Here is a 10,058-nt window from a genome sequence, read left to right on the forward strand (position 1 = left end):
ACTGGTTTTGTGGTCCAGGGTCACATATATTCATAACTTCATCCGTTCAGCTTTCGCGTCTCGTGCGTATTTCTGATGCACAGCCGGCGAACTCCAATCATTGCGCGCGCAAACGGCACGGGACTGCTAAACGATTGTGCATTTCGTCGATTGTCTTTCTCAGTCCTTCTCTGCTGAATGAGTGGAGTGTGTGGAGAGGATCGATGCTGGAGACCCGGGAGAGCCGCTCTGATTCATCACCCTCTCCAGCTGCAGCACGCTTTAGAGCAAGTCAATAACGCGCAACCCGCGCTCAAAACTACAAGCTCTAATAGAGTTATGCATTATAATGCGACTTTGTTGAGACTTCATTGATTCTATGGTTTAATTATAGACATTGCTTCTAAGCTTTAAATAAAAATGGACCAAGAAAGTCAGCTTTGTACGGGAGACTTTGGCACTTTTACTCTAGTGAATACTTCTACTTCTCAGGGAGTCAATTTCGGTATAAATACACATTTTAAAATCACCAACAAATAAACAGTTGAGTAACGCTACTGAACATCGGGGCAAGTTGTCACATGGGAGCCTGTGTTATAGGCGTTTAAAACCGTTATGAAAGATAAAACAGGCTGTCCTGCAAAAATAAAAAGGTAACATACAAAAATCTCAGATACTGTATTTTACAAATACATATCTATTGCGCAATTTATATATTTGAATGCAAGTTCAAGAAATAAAGTCTCAAACATTGCACGACAAAATCACCTAAAATATCAGGGTTATTGTTTGTGCTAAAACTAAAACATAAAAAACTGTTAGTTAAAATAAAAATAAAAAGTTCAAAGTTTTATTTCAGCTATTATATCCAAGGCAAACACATATCATATTTATTCACTTTAACTTGATTTATTAAAATAACTAAAACTACATACAACAAAAACACACAACAAAATACTGATACTTTAACTACAATAAAAATGGGAAAACACACACAAAAAACCTTCAAAATATGAATTTGCATGTGTGAAAAGTTTATAAAAAATACTGTATTAATACCGGTAATCTGTTAAAAAAATATTTTTAGATATCTCAAAGTTTTCGACCAAAAGATATTGTAATGTAAACATCTATTGGCCAATATAAATATTAGAAAGCAGAAAAAAATTTATTTTGTAACAAAAATGTAACTTAAAGCAAAAAATAAAGCATAAAAAATAAAATAGTAACGGAATATTACATTAATGTAAACTGAAATGTATTTTTGTTGGCCAAAAACCGAGATTTGATCTCAATCAATGTCTAAAGATATTTTTACTGTACACATTATCAGTGTGCGTGTGTTTATATTATATAAACTTGAATTGTATTTCAGCCAGTTCTCATTTTATTTGGTGTAACTTGATGTAGGCCTATACTAAAATAACGACAATTGAAATTAATAACGTTTTTTTTTTAATACACAACAAAATTATTAAAACTTTAATTAAAATTAAAATAAAAATGGAATAAATTCAAACTATTATTATAAACTAAGAGACACTGTACACTGAAAAAAAAAAAAAGTCCTGTAAAAATACGGTTAAATGGCTGGCAGTTATGGCTGCCAAACAAAAACCGTAAAATTACAGTAAAATATCATAATTGAAGCAATCAGGGTTTTTTTTTCTGTAAAACCTTTAATGAAAATTTCTGTAAAATTACTGTTTTTGCACTTTATCTCAATTAAGATATTTTACTGTAATTTACCGTTTTTACAGCCGTAGCTGCCAGTCATTGGACTGATTTTTTTACAATGTAACATACTCATAGTACTCATATACTCCTCATAGTAAAGTACAGTAATGCTGGAAAAACTGATTCCAGATCAGCATAACAAGCTTCTCCGCTGTTAATTCAAACCGACAGGCTTCATAAATTTACCCATAAGTCTTGGAGCGCAGAAGCGGAGGACGCTTGAAGGACTGCAGAAGACGACCCTGGTTCTGCTGGAGGAGCGACCGCGGCCCGCTTTGATCCGACAGCCGTCAGAGATGAAGATTTATTACCTGTGACGGACCTGCGGCTCGGCTGCAGGTGTTCAGAGTCCAACCTTTAGAAGTTCAGTCTAAGTTCTGTACAGAGGACAAATGAGAGGCATAATATTACACAATCCTTTAACTAGTGGACAATCATTCAAGATTTCACCCTCAACTCAAAACTCTGTTTGCATTCCAGGCCGATATGAGATGGAAAAAACCCTCGTGCATCACTTTCAGTCCACAGCCGTGAATGTAAAACATGGTCTGACTCGGGTCAGAATCAACGAGGAACCGCATATGAGGTTCTTCTGATCACATGAGCCAGAACTTCTAACATACTGAAGTACATAGAAAGTATATCTTAGTTTATCACAAATGTTTGTCAGAAGATGTGTACACTTTAACTATATTTCAAATACCACTGAATTATGAAATTATGTATGAAGATGTACTTAAGTCCTACCTGAATGGGTCAAAAAGCAAAGTAAACTAAATCAGTTCAAATAAATACATTTAATATAAAACTAAACTACAAAATATTTAAATTCAATTGCAACTAACATGCATTAAAGTTTATATCGAACAGTATATGTATTAATGCAAATACAATATCTCTTGTCCAATATGAGGATGCAAATGAAAAAATGCAAATAAAAACTATAACATTACACCTTTATTACTTTTACATTACATTTAGTCATTTAGCAGACGCTTTTATCCAAAATGATGACAATGGAAGCAATGATTTTTTTCTTTTTTAATTTTTGAGTGACCTATCCCTTTAATTAGTTTTTTATTAATATAGATTTTTTATAATACGTAAATATGATTTTTAAAATTAAAATTACACTATAAAAAGAAACTAAACCTGCCAGTAGGTGGCAGTAAACTGTCCTTTATTAATTCACTGGATTTGTTCAAATGGCTGATTCATTCAGGAATGAAGTCAATCTTTATGAATGGGTAACTGATTCATTGGTTCACCCCTTCCTTCAAAACACGGATTCATTCAGGAATAGTGTTTTTGTGTGCTTGGAAATGCACAATACTTGTGATGTGCTTTTAATAGATCATATTTGCGTCGACAAACTGAGCAAAAACAGACACTATTTTGTTCAAAATACAACACAATATTAACTTCTTATTTACTTTACTGCTGCATGAAATCACTTTTGCATGCTATTGGGGACAAAACCAGCACTCGTGTGATATCACTTATCATATAAATATGAAAAAAATTAATACAGCTGCATTTTTTTGACCTAATATCTTGAATATTCGGGGCACATAACTGCATTTATGGACTACGTAGTTGTTGTCCTGCATCACATGAAATATAAGGGCCATTCCACTGAATGGATGCCATTTCTGTCCCCAGGACATTACAAGTACAAACATTAACTATAAAATACATTTTATTATTAAGCAAAGTGTCCTGCACATTAATCTAACTGCAAATTTAAAATATAAAATTATTAAAACCTATTAAAACCTAGTATTAAAGCACTGAAAATCTAGCATTTGTACATGTCCCCAGTGTCTAACGCTACATTTTAACATGAAATATAATGTTTAAAAGCATTTTTTGTGTACCTCCATATCCCATCTGTGCTTTAAATGCATTTATTTCAAAATAAATTCCTAATATTTTGGATAAAATACACATTTTAGTCGTGTCCCCAGGTTTTCACTTCCTGTTACTCTAATACATTCCCCTCTCTAAAAAACTGGGAAAATACCACAAGACACATTTTCAACATAATATTGCAACATCTGGATCTTCTGAAGGCAATGAAATGATCAAAAGCATGTGGTCTTATATTATTTTCTGTATATTTGATGATATTGTAACGGTGGCTGGGTGCGTCATTATAAATATACTGTCCTGTTACCTAAATTAATTCTTAGATGTTACTTGTTTATTTTAAAAATACAAATCTGTGGTGAATCACGATAATTTGCTGAGTATCCTCATAATATGAGCATGTACTCCATGTGTCTAGATTATATGTATTTGCTAATTTTATCCTAAAATCTCAGTCCTGTTACTTGTGTACTTACAGTATATATCCTATACTTATATACAGTAACTGAGTAATAGTTACAGGAGTGAGTAGTGTCATCAGATTTATTCATGTAAATATTAGGCTACATCCATATTAATCTATATAAATTTGAAAATGTATCTTTTTCTGTCAACACTGAGACAATGCTGTTGCCCAGAGAAAACCATGGTTGTTTCAGCATTTTACATTACATTCCCGCAAGTATGACAGAAAATGTACTTGAAATGTCAGTCCTGTGGCAATTATGCATTAGACTCATATATAGAATGGCGTTTGAGTGTGAGCTGCGCTATAAGAAAACAATATCCACAGAAAAACTGAAAATATATTATTTGTTAAGTTTATTATTTTTAATATCAATTTTATTTTAATATTTATTATTTTTTTGTTATTTATATCTTATCTTATAACCCATCCTCTTACCCTAAACATAACCTAACAATAACCTCCGCAGACCACTAGATTTAAATAGAAGCATGATTTAGCCTTTTTAAGCAGTGAGGTCAGCTCACTAGTCCAGTTCAACACTTTCACTATATCAGTGCCGTAATTAATACCTTATATGTGTAAGCTTGTATACTAAAATAATGGATACTCCTTCCTGTTACCCATCTCATTCCTGTTAATGAATAGTTTTTTCTTTAAAAAATTAAGTTAAACCACTATTTGTTTTATTAAGTTTGGTCCAAAATGTATCCCATTGTTTGATAAATTGCATCACAGAAAATTTATAGGCTTGAGGTTTGAGTCGCCATTAAAATTAAAAAATTACACATTGTGTAGAAAAACAGTGATTTTTTTAAATGATAAAAATGATCTTTTTTGACCATGAAACCAACCTAAACACCTGTCTGAGGAGGAAATAAAGGAATTTGTTGACATTTTTAAATATGCTTTTAAACTATGCTACAGTGTAGCTCTTTTCCCGCAGTGTTGTGATTCTCTCAGCATGTGCATGTGTCTCTGACGCTGATGGTCAACCCAGACACTGACCTGTGCGATTGGCTTTTACAGCCCATTCAGAACACGCTCAGGATCGGAAGGGGATTTGCAGGAGTTACTGAGAAACGTGTGATAAATTCAGAGAAGCAGGAGAAGTGTTTTCTCAGCATCAGCAGGGAAAAGGCCAGAGAAGAGGTTTAACAGCACCTTCTCTCAAAGCGTCCGATCTGAACGGGGTGAAAAGGTCAGACGTCCGTGTTCAGGAAATATTAGATGTGAATCTCTGTCAGCTACATGGACCGTCACATTAAAATATTCCTGCTAACAAACAATTGTTTTCATGTACAGCTTCACTTTACTGCTTATTTGTGCTATTTTAGCTATTAATATACTACTAGTTTAACTTCATATTAGATTTTATTTTTAGATTTTCTGTTTTCAATTTAGCTTTAGTTAAAATTGTAGTAATTTTGCTGTTTCAGTAATTAAATAAAAATGGGAAATGTGTAAGAAAAGTGTAAGTTTTTTAAATATTTTATTTCAGTTAACCTTTATATTATTTTAAAGCTACAAAAAGTATGAACCACGTTATAATATTAACCATCATGTGCTTATGAATTACCGTAGAGATGTCAATGAGACGACAGATCTTTAGATGATTGGTCTGATTGATCGATCGATGAAGGCTGGTGATGTCACTTTTATTGATCGTTCATCAAACAGGCCTACAAACAGAACACATGAAGAAGATGAAGCAAAATAAATGCTTGTACTTGAGTATGAATGGATATATCTGTCATGAATTACAGTTAAAGCCATCGATGTTGTCTGCTGTATTTTACTCACCACTGGCGAAGAACGTTTTGTAAGGACATAAAATGTTCAATCTTTTGTACAAGTCTTCAAGGAATCTTACACATTTCTAAGGAGAATTACAACTCAATATAACACCAACCAGGACATTTCCGGTTTCTCTAAAGGTTCATTTCTCATGACAATGGGTTTTGAGGTCGGTTTCATCCCAATCATAAAGGTTAGAATGTTTTAATAAGGACATTTGCATGTAATCAGCATGGCAGGAGATTTAAATAGGTGTGAGAATAACTAACATGAAGACATTAGCATGAATATAAGCAGTCTTTGTTTCACACATGAAGATAACTTCTTTTCAAATGTCACAGCTGTGTCAAATGAATATAACTGCACCTAAAATCATCTAATTCCTTCAAGGGAAAAGTGTTAATTTTATAAAAGAGCAATGGTTTACAGACGGAAGAGATTAAGTTATACATGCAGTATGAAGTCTCTCTTTTATTCCTGTTTTCAAAGCCTTTTAATTTCACTCGCCCTCAAAGCCGTATGCAGTTTCATCTTCTGTGCAAAACAAAAGGAGAATATGACACATTTTAGCTGATCTTTTGAGAATTTTTGCTTATCAGGTAAATGTGTTTTGATTTAAGAATGTTTAGATGTTTGTGCTGGAAAACAAGACAAAAGCACCAAGTATATATATATGTAAGGAATCAATTATAACACCCAAACATGTATTTTCGCACACTCTTTCTATTTCCTCATTGTTAATCATTAATTTCGCTTTATTGTTACTTTGTCGATTACTAAATATTATAAACTTTGTTTTACTTAAATTCAGTGAAAGTCTGTTATCATCAAACCATTTTTTGAAAACCCTCCGTTCGATTTCCACTGTATTCAGAAGCTGTGCCAAATTTTTCCAAATTTTCAAACAAAACCATTTTTAATACTTTAGACACTTTACAAATATCATTTATATACAGTACAAACAAATACAATGTCCGCTGAGGAAAGCGATATCTTTGTCGTACTATCGTTTTATCAGTTAAGGGTGATTTCCAAATTTGTTGGCTGCTGAAAATAAAAATAGCTTCCTTGTTTACAAAAGCTTTTCAGTCTCTTTCAAAAAAAAGATTTTACTGCTGACTCACTCAGAAAAAGTCTTTAACTAAATATTTAGTATTTCCCAATACTAAATACTACTATTATTTATATAAAATATTATATATTGAATAGTACCATTTAATAATCAACAGCCACTGTAAAAGTTGCAAAGAAATTCAGTCAAAGGTAAAGCTTATTAAAAGTTATGAAACTTCGCTCTTATCCAAAATGATTTACTCTTGAACAAAATGATAGATTAATGAGACTATTCTCCATTGGATTTAATCAAAACTAATTATATCTCATGTTTAACCACTATAGAGACATCAGAGCCAGCGGTAAATTCTCTCGGTAAGATCTGGCCGAGGTGAGACGCTCTCTCTGCGGGTTTATGAGCGATGAACGGCCGCTGACGCCCTGGAGCTCACACCTCCAAAAACATTGAAGAACATTGTATTCATTTATTTACTTTCCAGTGTACAGTAAGTTAAATCAAGATCAGACTGAGGAAACAAAGCAATATGTATAATATATATATTGAGGGACTCAAACACAACAATTAAAAAAGGTTCAAACATTCACTGATGCTCCAGAAGGAAACACGATGCATTAAGAGGGGGGTGAAAACTTTTTGAATTTGAAGATCAAGGTAAATTGTACTTAATTTGTCTTCCGGGAAACATGCAAGTATCTTCTGTAGCTTCCAAAGGGCAGTACTAAATGGAAAATAAGGATATTTCATCAAAATAAGAAAAATTTTGACATTTCCATCCTGTTCAAAAGTTTTCACCCCCTGGTTCTTAATGCATTGTGTTGCCTTTTTAAGCATCAGTACAGGTTTTCACCTTTTGTAGCAGTTGCATATGAGTCCCTCAGTCATCCTCAGTGTGAAAATATGGATCTCAAAATCATACAGTCACTTCTGGAAAGGGTTCAAATATGCAAAAGATGCTGGAAACTGAAGAATCTGCAGGACATGGAGGATTTTTCTGAAGAACAGTGCTCAGTTTAACTGTTCAGAACAAACAAGGGACTCATGAACAACCATCACAAAACATCGTAGATCATCCAGGTAACCACGCACAGTATTAAGAACCAGTATTAAGAAATGTTAATAATTTTAGCAATTTTTTTTGTCTTGGGGACTAAATGTAAACATCTTTTATGTAAAATATCTTACTCAGGACAGTACTAAATAAAAAATAAAATTTTGTATGATCTCTCTTATTTTGTTAAAATTATTCATATTTTCACAGATTCTGCAAAGGGTTCCCAAACTTTTGCATGCCACTGTATACATATATATATAAAAGTGACTAAAAACCAGCAATGTTGAATAGGGGTGCAATAATTATGACATAGCTGTAGTATTAAAAAATATTTTAACTAAAAAATATTGCATTATGACATTATCACTATTAATATGCTAGTAAAGTGTTATAAATGCCACTTTTATAAAGTTCTGGATCTTCAGAAAAGCGTGTATTTGTAAGGTACTGCAGTCTCTGGGGGGTTTGATCATTTTAATTACAACTGTGTATATATATATAGGCTACAAGGAGTTTAATCCAAATACACAAATCTGATTTATTTATTTAGAGTGAGGGGACTGTTCATGGAATATTATGTAATCTTCAAGTCTTCATACAGTATGTTTCTGTTAATGTTATTCATAGGAATCGACCATAATCATACATACTGCAGCAAAACATGAGCTTCTGCTTCTGATGACAACATATCTATGATCATGTGAATAACGCATACAAACTATTTTTGTATACTGTGGGAGCATTAAACCTCGACCTCCGAGACGGTAAGATGCTCATTGCAAATCTCAAACAACTTATAAACTGAAATTTGTGTCTTTTACAGAGGAGAGCATTCAAGTCATGTTGAATAAACCTCTGAGCCGTTCTCCAGTCCATCTGAAGATCTGCTTTCATGCCTTCCCATGATGCTGAGCATCATGAAACCATATCATAACTGACACCTGCTGTCAAACAGAGGGAGAAGCTCAAGCTTCATGTGAAATTCAGTGTCAGTGATGCTCTCTCAAACAGCTTATTTCAGCAGAAGTGACTTTCTGACTTCTGTCTGGCTCCGTGCCGATACTCGATAAGAGTAAATCAATGATTAAATAGACTGCAGACAAGTTTCATATTTCAAGCCGTGTAATAGATGTTATTAAAGCCAGCGACCCATGACAGCAAATATGAGATCAGGATACTATAAACTATGATGGGTTTTCTACAAACTTTACAAAGCACAGTATATAAATATCACTATACTGATCTCTGAAATGCACCAAAGAATCATAAAATTATGCTGATTAAAAATGCACTTGGGTTTATGTTGGGTTGTTACATCAAATTAAAGGTGTAGGACAAAAATCTTAAGTAATATCTTATTATCTTGCTTCTCAAGTAAATGCATCTTATGAATATTACGTTAATGGCCCAGAAAATAAGGCAAAAAATACTGAATAATAAAAAAATCATTATTTGTGTTTATGTTTTTGTCCTACACCTTTAATTTGATGTAACAACCCAACATAAACCCAAATGCATTTTCAATCAGCATAATTTTATGATTCTTTGGTGCATTGGTGCAAATTAAAGATGTAGGACCAAAACAAACACAAAAAATACAGTTTTGTAAATGTTACAAAACATTTTTTTTTTTTTTTACTCAGTATTTTGTGCCTTATTTTCTGGGCCAATAACTAAATATTCATTAATCAAGATGCATTTACTTGAGAAGCAAGATAATAAGATACGACTTAAGATATTAATTTTTATATTAATATTTATTTATGTATTGAAAGATGCACCAAAAATAAGCTAATTTATGTTTAAAACAAGAAAACAAAATTACCAAAGGGGTCAGAATAATTCTAGGAAACTAGACTAAATGTATAAATTTTGCTTCTCAAAATTCAAGATTCATGCAAGAATCTTCAGACATTTGTACTGGAAAATGAAGCAAAATATAAGAAATGTTTTTTTTTGCCGTGTAAATACATTGCAAACACACAGAAATGTGTGTGATGTGATTTATCAAAGCTCAAGACTCAAAGGGGTGCTAGAGTTTCCTTCGCATGTCTTTGTCATTATTCGGGTATCTTAATATAAAA

This window comes from Barbus barbus, assembly GCF_936440315.1.
Source record: "Barbus barbus genome assembly, chromosome: 18".
Lineage (NCBI taxonomy): Eukaryota > Metazoa > Chordata > Actinopteri > Cypriniformes > Cyprinidae > Barbus > Barbus barbus.